The following is a 20235-nucleotide window of genomic DNA, read 5'->3' on the forward strand; positions in this document are numbered from 1 at the left end:
ACTCTAGCCTTAATAGTCTCTGAGATTTGTGAATATCCCCAGATTTTCATCCTTTGCGGGGGCGGAAGGGGGTGTGGCGAAATTTTGAAACAAACTCGTCTCGGTCCGATATATTAGGAGTGTGGATACCAAATTTGGTTGTTCCAGCTTTTATAGTCTCTGAGATCTAGGCGCTAATGTTTTACTCTAAGCAAAGCCGGCTATGCTACGTGTGTGTTAGAGAGAGACAGGGCGAGAAAAAATGAAATTGTTTTCTTGATTCTGGCTATAATAATTGTACGATCTGGTTCAGACCTTGCACTCTAGAAGATATAGTCATCTTCTACGATTCTGCGTTTTTAGTTTTCTCGTATCGTCGAAATTGTGGATGCCACATATTTTCGCCCTTTGTGGGGGCGGAAGTGGGCGGGGCAAAGTTTTGAAATATTCTTGTAGCAGTGACATATCACAGAAGTCTGGATCCAAAACATCGTTGCTCTCGCTCTTATAGTCTTTGAGCACTAGGCGCTGAAGGGGACGGACAGACGGACAGACGGACGGACGGACAGACGGACAGACGGACAGACAGACAGGGCTCAATCGACTCGGCTATTGATGATGATCAAGAATATATATACTTTATGGGGTCGGAAACGATTCCTTTTGGACGTTACACACATCCACTTTTACCACAAATCTAATATACCCCAATACTCATTTTGAGTATCGGGTATAAAAAAATTTTCCCCCATATAAGGGACACTCTAATGTATGTACATACATATGTATTTACTTAAACTTTTATGCACTCGTTCTTGTGGCTGCTATTTACTGTGATGTAAATAGTCATCCGACGATAATGATTTTATCCACTAGATAAGCATACTATGTGCAAAAGTATTTACCATGTGTTTTCGTATTACACCTGAGAGACTATTTAATGGGGCCGAAATTGTGGACCTTCATAAAGTAAGACTTCTCTCTTTGGGGAGACATGGTCGAAAAAGCATTTGTTTTGATCGAGCATTTCCCTACACTACACCCTACTACGCTCCGCGTTTCCCGTACACCAAAAAATTCCTTTTACCCGAAAATACAAACCGAAATCTAAGCGATATCGTATCAAAGGTGAAGTATTTACTACATTTTTGGGCTGGTTCGAAAGGGATTTTCAATTAAAAAATCACAAGCTGAAAATGATTTTATCAACGGCGATAAGAAGCGTCAGCGTCTGCGCCGACGTCGCTGTCTGCCTTAGCGTCAGAGTCGGCAAATGAAACAAAATGCGTTTTTCCACGATTGGTTTCTGAGCAACCCCCCAGAGTGACCACAGCGGCAATGACACTTTGTGCCTGTGTGTGCCAAGAGGAGGAGATTGTGTGGAGCAGGGAGAGATGGATAGCGAGAGGGATAGACTGCGAGATGGAGAGTGAGATGCTGGCTGCATGCAGCAGCTGTATGAATTTGTGACAGCTGATAGCATTTAAAATTTTTGACGTTGAACACACACAGCCTCTGCCGCAGCCGTAGTCGCTGCTCGCTCCTCATGTTTCGTCTAGGCGCACTCTCTTACTTATCGACTCTCTTCATGCGGAAGGCGCTCTTCGCTTCGAGACCGATGCTTTACTGCTCTCTTTTGTCTTACCTTTCCCAGTTGTGTGCTTGTTGCGAGGCTGGGATCGGTTCGGCACAACCACTTCCGAGTGCCTGTCTGAGCGAGAAGCAGAGCGATGTCTGATCTTGCCATAGCAGTTGTTGCATTGTCTCCCCCCCACTGTCACCGCTAAATTCCATGTTACCTTACGTTCTGTTCTTTTCCTGCGTGTCTCTTGCAATTCAGTGCAGTGCAGTGATAACAGCTGACGATTGTGCCACTCCATGTGTGTGTGTGCGTGCTGTGTCTTGACTACCTGTGATTGACAATTGACTAAACGGGAACAGCTGCGCATGTAAGAAGAAGCAGAATGAGAAGTAAATAAATAAGGAGAAGAAGACACATACACATACATAGATAGGTGGAGAGAAGCGCCGAGAGATTATCCTTGGTTTCAATACAGGCATATGTACATACATACATACATATATACATACACATTTACAGTGTACACTGTATAGTAAAATTCCCCAAAAGCCAGATACCCTCCGTAGCAGTTTTTTGTCAGACTATGAAAATTATTACTGTATGTAAAAGGTTATCTAAATATTGTTGCATTAACATGCATACATATGTATGTATGTATGTGTGAATGTAGTTCATACAAGAGGTCTGCATGAAGGGCCAAAAAACCGGCAACCAAATCCAATCCAAACGATGCCCAAAATGAATTGAGTGAAATATAGTATGGAATGCTACGCCGATAAAGTTTGAGTGCTAACGTAAGACTCGAAGAAGCACGACTGTAAGGATAATGTTTGGGTTTTCTAGAGATAATACGCACGTGAAGAACTGCAGCTTTATCGGTTTCTTACAGCTCAAGAAATAAGATCATAGTCGAAATTTCGGTAAGCCAGGTTTTCTCTGGCTAAGTTAATAGCAATGCCCAAAGATCACAACATCACACCACACCCCACCCCACCCAGCCCACTTGGTCGACCGGGAGCACCTCTCCCGTCTCTTTAGCATAATCCCTGCTTAATTGCTTCCCGGTTTGAGGGACACAGAAATGACAACCCTCCGCCACTAACCACTAACTACAAACAAGCACTCCCCAGTCCCTTCGCACAAAACCTCCTCCATCGCACCCACCTCTTCACTACGCCGCTCTTCACAGTCATCGTTTGTATTGTTTGCCCGCTTTGGCCCTTTATAATATTGCCTTGTCGCGACGAGGGTGCCAAAACGGATACACACAAGCACACACTTACCCCAATATGTAATCGTACACCCTCCGAACAGTAAAGCTTATTTCGCCTATGGTATACATAAGTCTGTATAGTCTACATACATATGTACATATATGATTATTATCTCCATGAAGACATCTTCATTAACTTCACCTTTAAAAAGTATGATTTCCCCAATTCGACTTTATTTTTAGATATTATAATATATGTATGTACATAGGTACATATTTCTATCCTCCTGCCACCTTATGACAAATATTCTAGGTGCTTTCATTCCGCACATCCGTTTACATATCTCTCATCTCCCACCATCGAATTACAATCGTCTATGAGAGCTAGCCTTTAAGCAAGACGGACAGACTGACATCACTACAACTATAACTACGACTATAACTTTAGCTGCTGAGCTCGTGTACAGATACATGTTGTACCTAGTGTAGTCGGCAGAGAGCGGCCGAGAGAGTGCGACACACATACACAGTACATACACAGAGTCATAGTCGGTTGGGGCGGTGTATGCAGTGACGGCAGTGCTATACTATAGCCAGGCAGTGGGGTGTCGACAGCGTCAGCATATATGTAGCTGAGGGGGCTTGATACAGAAAACGTTGATTATTAATTATGAGACGAAATTGATGATAACTGCTGTCGAAGCCTTAGAAAGCTTTTCTCTTTTCCGGTTTAGAAAGAGAAGAATATTTGGGCACCTTAAGGCTTACTCTTGTGATTAGACGGTCTAATCGAATACCCCAACTGTCAACCAAATACGCAAAGGGAGCAGGAATGGGAGCAGCAGGCAAAATAATGTCCGAAACATAACGAAACGAGCGTGAAAAACCGCTTAAGTTTTACAGAGAACGCGAATACAAGATAAGATGTAGGAGCTGAGGCTACGGCATAGGGCAGAGGCAGTGGCAGTGGCTGAAGCAGAGGCTGGTGCATACGTGATGACACAGCAGCAGTGTTTGCTGGTGGATGGACAGGGAGGCACAAACATATTCATAGCACTCCTCAGACACACACACAAAAACATTTCATTGTCGGGCCAAAACCAGTATAATTGCACAGACACACACACACACACACACACACACACACACAGAGGAATACTGTGCGAAGTTAAGGGCGCTGCGCTGTTAATGCGCTCTCTTTTACTTTATTTTTTGGCCGAAGGAGCAAGAAATAAAGAAATAAAAAAGTAATAACCAAATGGGAAGCTAAAAACATCATCAGCAAACGGATGGTTCGTTACACTTCCAGACGCTAGTCGTCAGCGACGCAGCGAGCAGCAACAGCAGCTCCCACGCGTCCGAAAAATAAAAAAATATGTTTCCCCCATTCGTATATGTGTTTGACCTCGTCGTTGTCGTCTCTTTGGCTGTCTGGGCTCTCTTTGCTTTGCTTGTTCTGCGTTCTCTTGCCTGGCTAGCTTCCGCCCTTGTTTGCGCGTGTAGCGGCGGCTTGTGGGTATGCTTGTTGAGTGAGAGGAGAGTTACGATGGTTCGGTGGTGGGAGAGGCCGCCGCCTCTTTTAGCTCTCAGGCGCAATGACTTTGTGGGACATTGGCAGCGACGTTGGCGTCTACGGTGGCGTTAGCGTCGTCATTGTTGCGCGGCCGTTTAACTTAGTGTCTTGTCTGTATTATGTATATGCATGCATGTATATTTGTATGCGTCGTGTTGGGGTCCGTGTTTGTGTGTGTGCGTGTGCTATGGTCTCATTTCAAGATAATCGTCACACGTGCATACATACATAGTACACACGTAGATACGTACATATGTATGTATGTATGTATGTATGTATGGATGAATCTGTGTGTAGTAACTTAGCGGTTTTCCTTTGTGGTTGTTGTCATACTTTTGCTGCTTAATTTTATTAGGTATTTTTCTTGTTCCTCTCTTCTTGTTTCCCTTTCTTTTGCTTTATTTTGTATTGAAATTGTGATTAACCCATTTATTCCCGGCACTGTGCGTGGGTATGCGTGAGCGAGTGCGAGTTCTCTTTCAACAGGTTTTTACCCAAATGCAAAAAATTAAAAAAGAAAAAAAAACAATTTTAAGAAAGTATATACATACATATGTATGTACATGTATACATAGTGTATACATAGTACACAATGCTTAACTATATGTACAGATGTATGTATACACATCTCGCCTCCACGAGCTAAAATGTTTTGCCCAAAATGTTTGAAAAAAAAATCAAAAACCTTAAAATGTGTGTCGTCAGATACTGGGGTTGGAAATTTCCTTTTTCATTGAAAAATGGACAATGGATCCATTGATACTAAGAGAAAACCTTCAAAGTTTCGAAAAACTTGGAATAAACGATGGTTTTAGATTTTACCAGGAAAACGATCCTAGGCAAAACTGCTTAAGAACTTTTGGTTGATATTAGACCAATAAACTGGAGATAAGAAGGAATCGTTTCCGACCCCATAAAGTATATATATTCTTGATCAGCATCAATAGCCGAGTCGATTGAGCCCTGTCTGTCTGTCCTTCTGTCCGTCCGTCCGTCTGTCCGTCCCCTTCAGCGCCTAGTGCTCAAAGACTATAAGAGCTAGAGCTACGATGTTTTGGATCCAGACTTCTGTGATATGTCACTGCTACAAGAATATTTCAAAACTTTGCCCCGCCCACATCCGCCCCCACAAAGGACGAAAATCTGTGGCAATCTACGCAGAATCGTAGAAGATGACTATATCTTCTAGAGTGCAAAATCTGAACCAGATCGTATAATTATTAAAGCCAGAATCAAGAAAACAATTTCATTCCTTCTCGCTCTGTCTCTCTCTAACACACAGGTTTCATGGTCGGTTTTGCCAATTTCAAAATATGAGAATATATCAGAACCCATAAGAGCTAGAGCAACCAAATTTGGTATCCACACTCCTGTGATATCGGACCTTGACCGTTTTGTGTCAAAATTTCGCCACACCCCCTTCCGCCTCCGCAAAGGACGAAAATCTGGGGCATCCACAAATCTCAGAGACTATTAAGGCTAGAGTAATCAAATTTGGTACACACACTCCTTTAAGATGTCACTATAAAACGTATATCTCAAAATTTCGCCCCACCTCCTTTCGCCCCACCTCCTTCCGCCCCCACAAAGGACGAAAATCTGTTGCATCCACAATATTGAGGATACGAGAAAACTAAAAACGCAATATCAATATTAGCGGCGTCTGCCGGAGGAGAGCAATACTGACTAAGTATCGGGTATAAATGTAGAGTTGCGGTGTCCGCAGCAACTCACAACGTTCCCCCTCGTTTATTGTTTATTTTTGTAAATTACATTTATGAAGCTGTAAATATTTCTCTATCTGTATACATTTTATTTTCATTGGTCAGTTAGAAGGAAAAAAGTTGAAGTTAAAAAGTGCACTGGTTCATTAAAGCTGTGAACTGTTATGACTCTCTCTCTCTCCCCCCTCAATTCCACCTCTTCATTTTATTTAATTCCACCCTGAAGCTGGTCTTGAGCAATTCAGGAATTCCCAAAGTCTAAATAAAATCAAGAGACGCTCAATGCGAGAAAAATTGAATTTGTTTATGTTTAAACAAAACATACAAATATACATCATACATATGTATGTATGCATGCATGTATGTATGTATGTACATATGTACATGTGAATGGATGTGGAAACCAGCTGAAGCAGAGGTAGAGGCAGGGACAGAGTCACAGGCAGAGAGCAATAATTTGTTGATCTTTAAAATTTAAATTAAAATTGACAAAAACAACGACGAGGTTTCTCATCAGCAGAGCAGGGCGCAACCAGAGACACGAGCAGCGCTGCTCCAGTCCTCGTTTAACTTCCGGCATTTCTCTTGCTCATCTCAATTGTTGTTATTTTTCGTTATTGTTAACACAACACGTACTGCAAAATGAAAAATGCGTTTTGCGAAACCGGTTAGGAGAGAGAGTCACAGTAAGAAAGGGAGAAAAGAAAGAGCGAAATAGAGATAAGAGAGCGAGATGCGGAAAGATAGAGTGCAGCGGTACAAGCAAATTAAGGAAAAGGAGAAACATAATTAGATAAAATACTCATACTAATCAGGTGCGCAACCAGGCTACATACTTTCAACTATGCGTTGAAAACAATAATTCCAAATCGAACACGCTTCCTTGCGAGCGTACATACATACATACATATGTATGTATATGTCAAACGGAAAACATTCCAAGAATTTCCCTCACACCATACACCACCCACCCACCGAATACCAGAGGACGGAGCTGGAAGTTACTTAAAAACGAGGGGGAACGTTGTGAGTTGCTGCGGACACCGCAACTCTACAGTTATACCCGATACTAAGTCAGTATGGCTCTCCTCCGGCAGACGCCGCTAATATTAAACGACACAACAATCGCACGCAATCTTGTGCGAGAGAGACAGAAAATCAGTCTGAGCGTGACGTCGGGCGCTGCGTAGCCACTGCAAATTGATTTGTTCCTATTGGCTATAAAAATGATCTGATTTGATCCAGATTCAGCAATCTGATAGATATGGTCATTATCTATGATTCTGCGTTTTTAGTTTTCTCGAATGTTCAATATTGTGGATGCAACAGATTTTCGTCCTTTGTGTGGGCGGAAGGAGTGTGGCGAAATTTTAAAACAAACAAGTCTCGGTCCGATATATTAGGAGTGTGGATACCAAATTTGGTTGCTCTAGCTTTTGTAGTCTCTGAGATCTAGGCGCTAATGTTTTACTCTAAGAAAAGCCGCCTATGCTACGTGTGTGTTAGAGAGAGACAGGGCGAGAAAAAATGAAATTGTTTTCTTGATGCTGGCTATAATAATAATACGATCCAATTCAGATTCCGCAGTCTTAAAGATATGGTCATTCTCTACAATTCTACGTTTTTGGTTTTCTCATATCTTTAAAATTGTGGATGCCACAGATTTTCGTCCTTTGTGGGGGCGGAAGTGGGCGGGGCGAAGTTTTGAAATATTTTTGTAGCAGTGACATATCACAGAAGTCTGGGTCCAAAACATCGTTGCTCTAGCTCTTATAGTCTTTGAGCACTAGGCGCTGAAGGGGACGGACAGACGGACAGACGGACGGACGGACAGACGGACAGACAGACAGGGCTCAATCGACTCGGCTTTTGATGCTGATCAATAATATATATGTACATATGTATACTTTATGGGGTCGGAAACGATTCCTTCTGGACGTTACACACATCCACTTTTACCACAAATCTAATATACCCCAATACTCATTTTGAGTATCGGGTATAAAAAGAACGCCAATGAGTAGGGTGCTGTGATCCCGTTGCCCCGGGGGAGGGAAGCACATAAAAATCAGTCGAATAACGCATTTAGAGACACTCGAAAGCCAAAACAGAAAAGCGTAAAATGTTTGTTAACCGAGCACGCGGTAGAGGAAAAAGGGCAATGAAATAAAAGAGAATGGTAAGAAAAGGGGCACCAAGGGGCGCACACAGAGCATTTTGTGTTACAGTTTCAATTTAAAAGGAAAAACGTTTCCCACACGCACGATAACACACGTGTATGTACACACATACATATGTATGTACATGTGTATATGCATATACACTCAGTATACACACACGCGAGCCAAGCGGCTTCATCATCAATTTCTAAATGCAAAACCGCAATAAAAAAACGAGAGACGAAAATCGAGTCAAGTTCGTTACTCAACATGGATGCTCTTCCTTTCTGAGCCCGATTAATGCGCATCTAATTTCCGGTCTAATAATTCCATTCATTTAAGTCTTTGGTATAGTTTTAAATTTAATTGGCCTATAAGGAACCCACGAAACTTGTTTACTTAGTGGTTGATTCTCATTTGAAAAATCATGTGAATAAAAATCTCTTCGTCAGTACTTGCTAGCAATTATTATGGGGCTTGCATTGTTCCAGAAAAAACCTTTGGTAACAGGTTTCTCACTAAGTCTTAACTATTATGTATAAAGCATTGAATTATTAGTATCTATATTTATGGTCTATAGGTTTACTCGTTGGGACTTATGCGGGTTCTCGCTTGTACATATGTATGTATGTACATATGTGTGTGTAAAATTAAAATTAACTCATTGTCCATAGTCCATAAAACAACGCTCTCGATAAAAATGAAAGGGTGTTTCACGACTGACTATTGCAGCCGAAGCACTGAAATCGGACAAAGTTGTGTCGTTAAGAGCAAGAGCATGAGCGGGAGGGAGCGAGCGAAATGTTGCGCTCTGTTTCGGGTTTTGGTCCGAGGCTAACCAACGACCATCAGCGGTCGTTCGGCTGGCCGGATAGTCTGTCGGGTATGGTTCGGTTAGTTGATGGTGGTGGTGGTGGAGGAGGAAGGGCCAAACGACAGCGCACGTGTAACCGTAAAAAGAGTGAAATAGTAAGGGGGAGGTGGCACAGTGAAGTATGCGAATGTGTGTGTTTGTGTGTGCAAAATAACCACCCAACTAAGATGGTTGACAAGATAATTGTTACCCTCTCCTTCCCACTCATGACCGACACGACACTAACCAAACCACTGACCAGTATTGGATAATGCGCTACGACCGCCGTCCGGCAAGCCAATGTATGGGAGGGTCTCTTCGCGTGTGGGAGTTTATAATGAAAGGGGAATAGGGAATACGGGGTATCAGCGATGGGACACCTTCGAGCTTTGACTGACAGACCCCGACCCCCTGCACAATCTATTAGCGAGCCGCGGGAAGTGGAGTGGCAAGCGATTAACCGCAAACCAAATATTTTGACTCAGTCAGCACTTTATACTCAATGTCAGATAGAGATACACACACACACACCCATGTATTCATACCATATATGTATGTATGTACATATATTTTTTGGGGCATTAGCCTCAAGATATTTGTTTAATATGCGATTTTAAAGGTTGAAAATTATTCAAGGTTATGTTTATTTTAGACGCAAATTATTTGGGGCATTGCCCGGACATACATATGTACATATGTACATGTGTATGTAGATATGACCATGCTGGAACCAAACCAATCCCTCCTGCTTTAGCGGGGTGCACTAACCCTCTATCTACCTAAATACACCGTACATATGCATGCGTGCATAAGTATTCACATACATATGTATATACATACATATGTATGTGCATATCTCTTCCTCTCTTCCTCGCAGAGCGTGGCTTGGCCAATCAATCAAGCATGTTCGGCTCGTCTCGTTTTGCTCTGGCTCGGCTCGATCGCATCGCAACGGACATTTCAATAATGCAGCGTTGCTCTCAGCTGAGCTGCATTTCAATTACCTTTTTTTGGTTTTGGGGTCTTTGATACGCATATTGAAAGCCTTTTGACAGGAAAAACTACATATTTATGTACGTAAATATTTATGTACATATGTATATATGTATGTACATATGTATGTTAATCTGAACTTCTATGGTGGACATACATATGTACATCTGTATATACAAAGACAATGTTCCGGCTAGAGAGATTTGTATTTGGCAAATTCTTTAATCCTGAAGATAATGCAATTTTAGCTTCCCAAGCTGTAGAAAAATCGGTTGACTAATCGACCTGGAAAGTTGCCTAAAGCTTCCCCATCTACAGAATGGTTTTCCTATAGTATGTACATACTTACATACATGTAGGTTTGGTTTTCTTTCTTTCTATTTACTCTTTTCGATTTTGGGTTCTCTTTTGGGCTGACATTTCATCAATGTTTTGTGGCCACTGTAAGTGCTTCATATAGATATGTATGTACATATGTATGTATGTACGTATGCATGTGTGTATGTTTGTATACATAAACTCATTCAAGAAAGTTTGTACCTATCATACCATACCATATACATACATATGTAAATATGCATTTGTGTACGTACACATGTGGAGTTTTGCAGTGTGCAGTTGTACAGTGAAATTCCCCATAGTCGGACACCCACTGTCACAGTTTTTCTGTCCAGTTATTGGACCGTCCGGCTGTGGTATCTATTATGTACGGTATTATATGTGAATGTAATTTTGTGTGGAGAAATTTTGTTGTCGACCAATTTTGTACGTAATGGGCAATTTTTCTGCTAGCATGGTGTATACTTTTGTTTAAAAAAAGCTAATTCAGTTTGTTTGCTTGTAGGTCTCCACGAAATAAACTCAACTCAACATCTTGAACGAACACAGGCACATATTCACAAATAAATGTAGAAAAAGCCACAGCAAACACATGCATAAATATGTCGATATGTACATACATACATATGTAGCATACATTTTTAATGTCACGTATTGCTGTTTAATTTCTGCTCTTTTTCGGGTGCCCTACAACTCTCTCACACTCTCACTCACAGTCAAGCACACACACACACGCGTTCTGTCGAGCAGTAGCCGTAAGAGTCCGCGTCGTCTTCATCAGCAACTTAATTATTAAATTAAATGCGCTAAATGGCAGCACACGCAAGTGCTAATAAAACAAAATACGAAAATAAAGAAGAAAAACCAAAGCAAAACACACGCAAAATCGAATGGAGTGGGAAGAGGAAGGGAGGAGTGAGTAGTAAGCGCCACATGCTGCTTACAACCTTGTCCGTTAAGAGGCCGCTGTGGCGTGGCCCGTCTCCTTCCCTGTCACCACACCGATCCAATCCACTCCCACTCGCGCCCACACACTCTTAAGCAACTGAACGAACCCTTCGCAAATCAAATAAAATGATACGCTCTCCTCTCGCTGGCTCTCTCTCTCTCTCTCTCTCTTTTCTTCTTTCTTTGCGTCAACCCCGCCACTCTTTGTCTGAATATGCGCGGTGTTTTTACTGCTCTTTGGCTCTGCCTTTGGTGCTCGTTTTTTGCTGCTCTTTGGCTTTGACTCTGCCTCTGCCTTTGGCGCTGCTCAATTTTCATTGCCTTGGCTTGGCAGCCAGCCTGCCTGACTGACTTTTTCCCATCTTCAATGCTTTTTTATGGCTTTAATGGCCATAAAGCCGCTTTTAGCCGCCAGCTGTTGGCTGTGTGTTGGCCTGACGCTGCCCCTTCTTCACACTCCGCACCAAACCCGAACCGAAGACGATGATGTCTGGCAACAACAGCAGCAACACGAAGATGCCACAAACTCAAAAACACACACAGACACATGCCTGTACGTACAAGTGGCAACATATGCACAGGCTTACATACACATATACATTCATACATATGTACATATGCAGGGGCACTCAGTTGCAGTCCGCGCTCCACCAACTGCGAATGAGTCTTTATGGCCACTTGCTCATAGATTCCTCACCCTGCCACTATTTGTAATCGATTGCCGGCTACCATTTACCCCTGGGTGATCGATGGAACCGTCGAAATTGGAATGGAATTGAAGAACAACTATAATCGCACACCCAAAACGTACGTACATAGCTTTACTGTACAACATTTAGAAATGGATTCTGACAAACGAAAAACAAAGCAAAATCTACATTGAGCCTGATTTCAGTTGGATTTGATATACATACATATGTTCATATGACCAAAAAATTAAAATTTACCGAACAGATTTTGTACTTGTATGTGTTACACAAGTAATCAAGTAATTGCGATGGCAATATATCGGGCTTCAAAGTTTAACATCAGGTTTTCGTCAGTTTTGTTTATACATACATAAATATATACATATGTATGTACATACTTCCATGTATAGGAGCATCTTCTCTTACAATATTGCAAAGATCTTTATTAATTAACGGTACAATTTCAATCTACGTTTAGAGGACAATACAACGGAAATCTGCACAAAAAATTTGATTCTTCTAGCGTACAACTCACTCTTGCATACATTCATATGTACATATGTATGTATGTAGATATGTATGAATGCATGTGCATATGGATGTGTAAAATGCATTTTTTATTTCCTTTCAAAATTCGCTTAAGAACAATCTTAGCTAAAAAATGTTCAACGTAAATGAGTAACGTCGCGCCGAATACTTCGGGCCGGTTTTTTTACACTTAAACACTTGGAAAATTAACATTAAATATTTTATATATGTACGTATAGTCTGGACCGATTCGAAAATTGTTTGAGTAATTTACGTCCAAAACCCACTTTGTTTTTTGAACCGTCACGTACATACATATGTACATACATACATATGTACCATCTCTAAAACCGTAAGTTTGATTGTTATACTTACTGACTATGGGGCTACTTAAATACTATGCGAATAGGATATAAAAATATTATGTATGTTTATATGTAGGTACATATGCTTACATCCATAGTATGTATGGATATGTATTAATATCTGAACAGCAATATCTTAAGGTGTATTACAAGTTGAATAGAACTCGTACATATTTACATACTTATTGACATATATACATATGTACATATTTACTTTCGTCTCTAAACCGTTTATTAAAGATAATCCAAGCGGTGGATTGCCCACATTTTTTGTATTTTGATACTGGAGGAAGGTGTCTACAAACTATGCAGACACGCACACACGCAAAGACAGTAACGCAGTGCGTGGGGCACCTAGTCCCAACAGTTCACCTGTAGTTGTTAAGTATATCATAGAGACAAATAAATGAATATACATATGTATGTACATAAATAAAAACGCAAAGACAGACAGAGGGCACAGGTATGCACATTTTTTCGTATTCTATAGGCCAGGGGGGGCCTCCGCTCCGCAAGCATACAAACATCAAAGTAGTGCGGGAACGAAGAAGGAAGAGAACGGCATAGAACACAGCAAAGAGAGAAAAAACCAGACGCGACGTTGAGTTACGGCACATGTGCCACAACATTATTAATACCCAGTACTTCGTCAGTAAATACATACAATATACAATATACTTCTGTACATACTACTGTATAAGTAATTATACGAAAACACCAAAATTGTCTCTCTCTCTCTATCTGTCTTTTGGTGTCGCCGTTCGAAAAAGGGACAGATTGATGTGTTGGTCAACAAGCGGTGTGGGGAGTGGACAAAGCAGACCGCGCTCTATATCAATTTTTCTGGCTCTTGTCATGTGAGTAGATGGGGGATCTGTATAATGAGGGAAAAATAGAGAGATCCAGCGCGAGATCTACGTAGCAATGTACATATGTTATAATGTTAATTCTTTCACTCTGGCTATCCTCACTCCTCGCTCTCTTTTTTTCACCAACGAATTGCCATCCGGTCCCTTGCTGTTACATGCATCTGCATTAATTAATATACCCCTATTTTCTTTGCGTACCGGGTATCAAAATCCAAACGTAAAAAGCCCGAGCGAATACTGGTCGAAGCTCGTCTGCTAGGGAAGCGACGCCAGCGCTGGCATCGGCATCGGCATCGACCTCATCGTCGCAGTCGTGGTCTCTCTTATAATTTTCGGAAATTCCATTTTGCTGTTGTGTTTGTGTGTGCATTTTTCGCTTCTTTGTTCTTTGTTTCTGTGTTGTTGCTGCTCTCTTTATTGTTTCTGTCTGCATATTAAATAAGCAATTAAAACAATTAACAATTAAAACATGCACTAATTATGCTTTGCCAATGATACACGCTCTTCGGCTAAGTGATGTTAGCTTTTGGAGATCCTCTCTTTACTCTTTACTCTGTGCTCTTCTTTTATTTTCTTTGCTTTGGATTTTTGTAGCTCTTCAAATGGCCGTCTCGCCTGTCATGACGTCACAAGTGGCTTATCAGTAATTTTTCCCACTCGATATAAATACGCGTATAGAGGTAACATACATACATACATATGTACATATGTATGGACATACCTCTTTAATGTGAACATCTATGCATACATATCATCCTGCAAGTACTCCTTTCAACACATGCGAGTGCATCTTTTTTTTGATTATATGTACATATATACATATGTACATACATACATACTTAAATTTTTATACGGATTTGTTCCTACTGTGTTCCCATTATATTGCATACATACAATGCATACAGTCAGCACAAAATTTATTCGGACACTCGACTATGTCAACTTTCTTTATAAATAACTTGAAAAGTATTTAAGTTTGACAAAAAAGTTTTATTTCAATATGAACATGGATATTACTACTACTAATTTTAAATCTAAAAACAAAAAAAACCTTCTTTGGCATATCAAAAAAAATTAAAAGTATCAAAAAGGCCAACGCACAACGCTTTTTTACGCACAACAATTATTCGGACACTTTTTATTTTGTACGAAAAAAACTTATTGTCCCCAATTTTTTCTGATTTCAATATTTGGTAGGGCCGCCCTTAGCTTCAATAACAGCTTTTAGACGTCGGGGCATACTTTTTACCAAATGATTGGTTTCATTTGGATTAATTTTCTCCCATTCCGTCATCAGAGCAGTTTTAAGGGTTTCCTTGGAGGAAATTTTATGTTTCCTAATTTTTTTTCTAGCAAATCCCAAACATGCTCTATGGGGTTCAGATCTGGTGACTGCGGCGGCGTTTTTAACTGCTTGCACTGATACAACAGCCTTTCTTGAACCAAATACGAGGTATGTTTGGGGTCATTGTTATTTAAGTGAAGTTTGGCGAACTCCAATCTTTTTTTTTTGTTCACATCGGAAATGAATGGTTTTCGGCGAGCAACTCCGCCATGTAATCCAGCCCTATGTAGGCAGCTACGAACAGTTTGAGCAGAAACTTTTTTTTGGTTGCTTTCTTCAATGGATGGCAAAGTGCTGTTGACGAAATTCGTGGATTTTTTTGAACTTTCGACACGACTTCTCGCTCTTCCCGAGGTGTTAAAATTTTCTTCCAGCGAACTTGTGATTTGCAGCCAAATCTCCTGTGTTTATGTAATTTTGAATTACGCTGTGTACGGTAGAATGCGCTTTGCCAATAAGTCTTCCGATTTCACGATCACTGCCATTTTCTAAATACAATATTAATATGGTTTTGCGCAAATCTACTGACAAATCTTTGCCCCGACCCATTTTGTCCACGCTAAGCCAAACCACGAGCAAAACTAACATCAAATCAGAGAAAAAAACAGATCACAAAGTGAGATAAGCAGTCTGCAAGAGAAGTATGCAAAAAGAAGCACCGATTACCGTTGCTTTTTCTAAGAAAGAAGAATAACCGAAAATGTGTCCGAATAATTGTTGTGCGTAAGAAAGTGGCCTTTTTGATACTTTTAATTTTTTTTGATATGCCAAAGAAGGTTTCTTTTTGTTTTTAGATTTAAAATTAGTAGTAGTAATATCCATGTTCATAATGAAATAAAATTTTTTTGTCAAACTTAAATACTTTTCAAGTTATTTATAAAGAAAGTTGACATAGACGAGTGTCCGAATAAATGTTGTGCTGACTGTATGTACGTGTGTGTGCAGATTGTGCTAGTGCTCCACTTTACTGTCAAGTTGGTATCCGTTTAACAACAATTTGGAACCATCGTTTGGGCCAATTTCAAGACACACTCCCTCCTACATATGTATGTACATATGTATGTGTTCCATGAATACATACTCTGAGATATCTATCCCTCTAGTACTTGCGGTGGCGATCGACCAAGCCCGAACTACCTACTCCGCTGGTTCGTACATGGGTTCCATCGGTACAAAGTACCCCGATGGTAACTAAGCGAAGACTATACTGCTCTGCCGCTGCTCTGTTTTCCGTTGGCATAGTGCTAGGGCAGAGCAGAGCAAGTGTCGTGCAATGAAATGGAAATGTTGAGGATATAGTAATTGGAAAGGATTGTTGCTTGGTAGGCTGATTTGTTTTTTAGTTGTGTGTGTTTGTAAAAATGTTGCTGCCTATTAATGTGTACTAACTAATTTTTAAAAATATAAAAACCAAACATAAATGAGGGGGAACGTTGTGAATCGCTGCTACGCCCGCGACTTTACCCTTATACCTGATACTCAGTCAGTATGGCTACTCTCCGCCGGAGGGCGCACACATTGTACTACGAAGAGTGTGTGAGAGAGAGAGAGGAAGAGAGAGAGAGAGACAAAATTTGTAAGCGCGTGGCTTGGTTTTCCTTGTTCCTTCTTGGTAAAATAATATTCCGATTTAGTCCAGATTCAAAGATGTGGTCGTTCTCTACAATTCCCGCATATTAAAAATTGTGGATGCCAGCTCTAGCTCTTAAAGTCCCTGACAACTAGGTGTCAAACAAAACGGGGCTCTATCGGCTCGGATATTGAAGCTGATCAAGAATATATGTATGTATGTATGTATGTATATACACACTTGATCATAATAATAGGTACACCTTAAAGCTTTTCATTAATAATTAGTTTTATCGTACTTTAAGTGTTGAAAACAAATTTTTTTTGTGGTTTTTGTTTGTCAATGTGTGGCAGCTCCGTGACAAAAAAATTAAACTGGGGAATCCCCGGATAACAGAGCCTTTATCGAAATAGTGAGTTGACCACATATTTCGGGTGATCAAATTAATAGGTACAGTGTCAGTACCTCTTCAATATTAATACAAAAATTTGGAAATTCTTGCCTTGTTGGACATAAAAGGTACATTTCATTTAGCTACAGTCAAAAAAAATAAAAATAATTCGTTTTTTTCATACAAGAATGGGTCGAAAGAGTCATTGTACAGAGGAAGAAGCCCGATTGGCAAATCTCTTCGGGCCATTGCTAAATTAATGAAACGATCGGATAATTTTGTTACTAATGCTTTAAAAAGGAAAGCCCGTCAGGAAACTCGCGGAAGGCCACAAAAAACCAGCAAAACACTTGACCACCTCATTTTATCCTTGAGCAAAAAAGACCCACTTAAGTTGTTGCAGCAGAAATTGACCAAGAAGTTAGTGCTCCAACGATCCGTAGACGACTAAAACTAGCCAAACTACCAGGGAGAATAGCTAGAAAGATCCCACTTATGCGCCAAAAAAATTTAAGGATGAGGCTAACTTTTGCCAAGGATCACATAGACTGGGTAGAATGCACCGAAGACAAAAAGTGGAGAAACATTTTATGGAGCGACGAAGGTAAGATCAATTTATTTGGGAATGGTTGCGAAAGGAATGCCCCTTAGGGCGTCTAAGGGAAAGGAATTCGATCCACGTTTTACCAAAAAGACTGTCAAACATGGAGGTGGCAACATAATGATATGGGGCTGCTTTTCCTGGTACGGCGTAGGTCCACTTTTTCAAACAAAGAAAACAGAATGAACGCTGAGGAATACAAATTTATATTAGAGACTTCTATGCTACCTTATGCTGAAGAAAATATGCCTTTGCGTTGGATATTTCAGCAAGATAACGACCCAAAGCACAAATCCAAGCTTTTGACCAAACTTTTCGAGGACCAAAAAATTGATGTATTAAAGTGGCCTCAATCTCCCGACTGAAATCCGATCGAAAACTTGTGGGCAGATTTAAAAAAGAAATTAGCTAAGTTTTCATTTTCAAACAAGCAAAAATTATGGTAGGGCGTCCAAAAATTATAGTATGAGACACCTATAGAAACCTGCCAGACGCTTATTAAAAGTATAACAAAAAGAATTTTCAAGGTGACCAAAAATATGGGTGGATACAGTGGATATTAACTATTAACTACTAATTTAGCTTTAAAAAAAAATATTTAACCAATTAACAAGCTTTTTTCATTACAACACTTGAAGTGTACCTATTATTTTGATCAGCCTAAAATTGACTCTGAAGTACAAATTGATCTCTTTTCTCTTATAACATTATCCTATAATATAATAAAGTTTATTTTATTGAAAACAAATACTGTAGGAATAATTGAGAACTAATTTTAAGTTTAAAATATTGAATACAACTGTTTTCTGGTATGTTAAAGTTTACGTAGATGTGTGTACCTATTATTGCGATCAAGTGTGTATGTACTTTTTGGAGTCGGAAACGATTCCTTCTGGGCGTTACACACATCCATTTACCCAAAAATCGTATATATGTACCTATGAATAGGAGCAGTATCTTATTGAAAAATCCATGGAATTGGTACTAGAGATCATTTATTATTGCAAATACGGACCCCAATAATGTTTTGAATCACTAGAACCAGTTCAGCTTTAGATCGATAAAAATAGAGTCAATTGTGGTTGAAAGTCTTGCTTTTACTCCGGCTTATTCCTTAATCTTAGCTGCTGGGTTAGTCGAATTGGAATAAATTCGAACTATTTTGCGTTCTGCTTGTTTAGTTAGTGCCTTTTCCCTTCGAAGTGTTTTCTGTATGACTCTGGATCCTTTAGTAATCTATCAAGAGTTCTGGAGCTGCGCTTTATCTCTGTGGCAATGCTTCAACTGGATGGTCCTTGCAAGTGAAAGAAGTCTATTTATTTGAACAAAAATAAAGTTAAACATGTATGATTGCACCAAACTATTTATAATGCGCAGTAACAAAATATACAATTTTATTCAGAATCACATTCTAGTCGGATCCAGATCCAAAAGCAGACTTAAAATTTCTGAATTCTGTGAAAAACTGAATATCTTGAGGAAAACAATAACATTACAAAAATGCATTTAAAAAAACGCGAAGAAGATAAATAGTAACTTAATGTTTTATAGCCAGAACGAACCAAATTATTCTCTACATTGTTACTTCGGGAAAAACACAATCAACATGCAAACTATTTTCATCTTACTGCACTGTCAATGTGCAGACCAGGATACCGCATTAAAGTTGCAAAAGTAAAACAAATAAAATAAATGAAAATACAAAAAAATAATAATAATGAAATTCTAAGTTGCAAGATGTTTTAAAATTGTTTTTCTTGTTTTAGGAGCTCACTAGATGGGTACCCATATCACCACCCACCAGCCAGGTACCCATTTCACTAGCCGCCATATCACTACCCAGCATTCATTTGAAGAATGAATATAATAAAAAACAAAATTTAGCAACAATATGAATGTTACAACGTTGCGCAATCTTAGGCGTACGTGTTCTGTGCGTGAATATTATTTTTAATACATTTCACTACTGCTGCAATTTGTATAGATAAGAAATGGATGGTGCTAGTGCTTAAAAAAAGAAAAAAATTAAATACAAATAAAATATATTAGTCATTGTAAAAATGTTAGAATAAGAAAATCATTCTGTTTAAAAGCACACAACTGTATGAACTCCATGTGACTAGCGCATTGACATAAAGTAGAAATACTATCGCGTTAGGAATATATGTATATATGTATATATATATATATATATATGTATAAATAAATAACACCAATAAAAGTGGCTTGAGCCACTTTTCACTACCCAACTGTCAACCACCAGGAGTGCACCCATGTCACTAGTTCGCGGTAAAGGATGTGGTATTCAAAAGCATCAATATCCGAGTATGCCTGTCTGCCTGTCCGTCTTGATGAGCGCCCAGAAGGAATATTAAATATGTATTAATCCTTAGTTAAAACTAAAATAGAAACAACAAATGTTTTAGCTGGCTCAAAAAAGCTGTGGAAAAATTGTTGTTTTGAAAAATGTTTGAAAACATATGAAGTTTGTTTTGTAAGAGTTTACAAATTTGT

The 20235-nt window shown here is 39.7% G+C and overlaps 1 long non-coding RNA gene across 3 annotated transcripts; it reads left to right on the plus strand.

The window, feature by feature from the left end:
* Window positions 1–10529: 10529 nt before the first annotated feature.
* On the plus strand, window positions 10530–19885 carry LOC108162600. Of its 3 annotated transcripts, none has more exons than XR_001775589.2 (4): window positions 10530–10841; window positions 10921–11916; window positions 11987–12170; window positions 19488–19885. It is a non-coding gene; the product is annotated as an uncharacterized LOC108162600 (long non-coding RNA). The 3 variants fall into 3 exon arrangements; XR_001775592.2 differs by lacking the exon at window positions 19488–19885 and adding an exon at window positions 12531–13727 and having other exon boundaries at window positions 10531–10841; XR_001775590.2 differs by lacking the exon at window positions 19488–19885 and adding an exon at window positions 13186–13727 and having other exon boundaries at window positions 10532–10841.
* Window positions 19886–20235: the final 350 nt, after the last annotated feature.

This window comes from Drosophila miranda, chromosome XL (genome assembly GCF_003369915.1).
Source record: "Drosophila miranda strain MSH22 chromosome XL, D.miranda_PacBio2.1, whole genome shotgun sequence".
NCBI lineage: Eukaryota > Metazoa > Arthropoda > Insecta > Diptera > Drosophilidae > Drosophila > Drosophila miranda.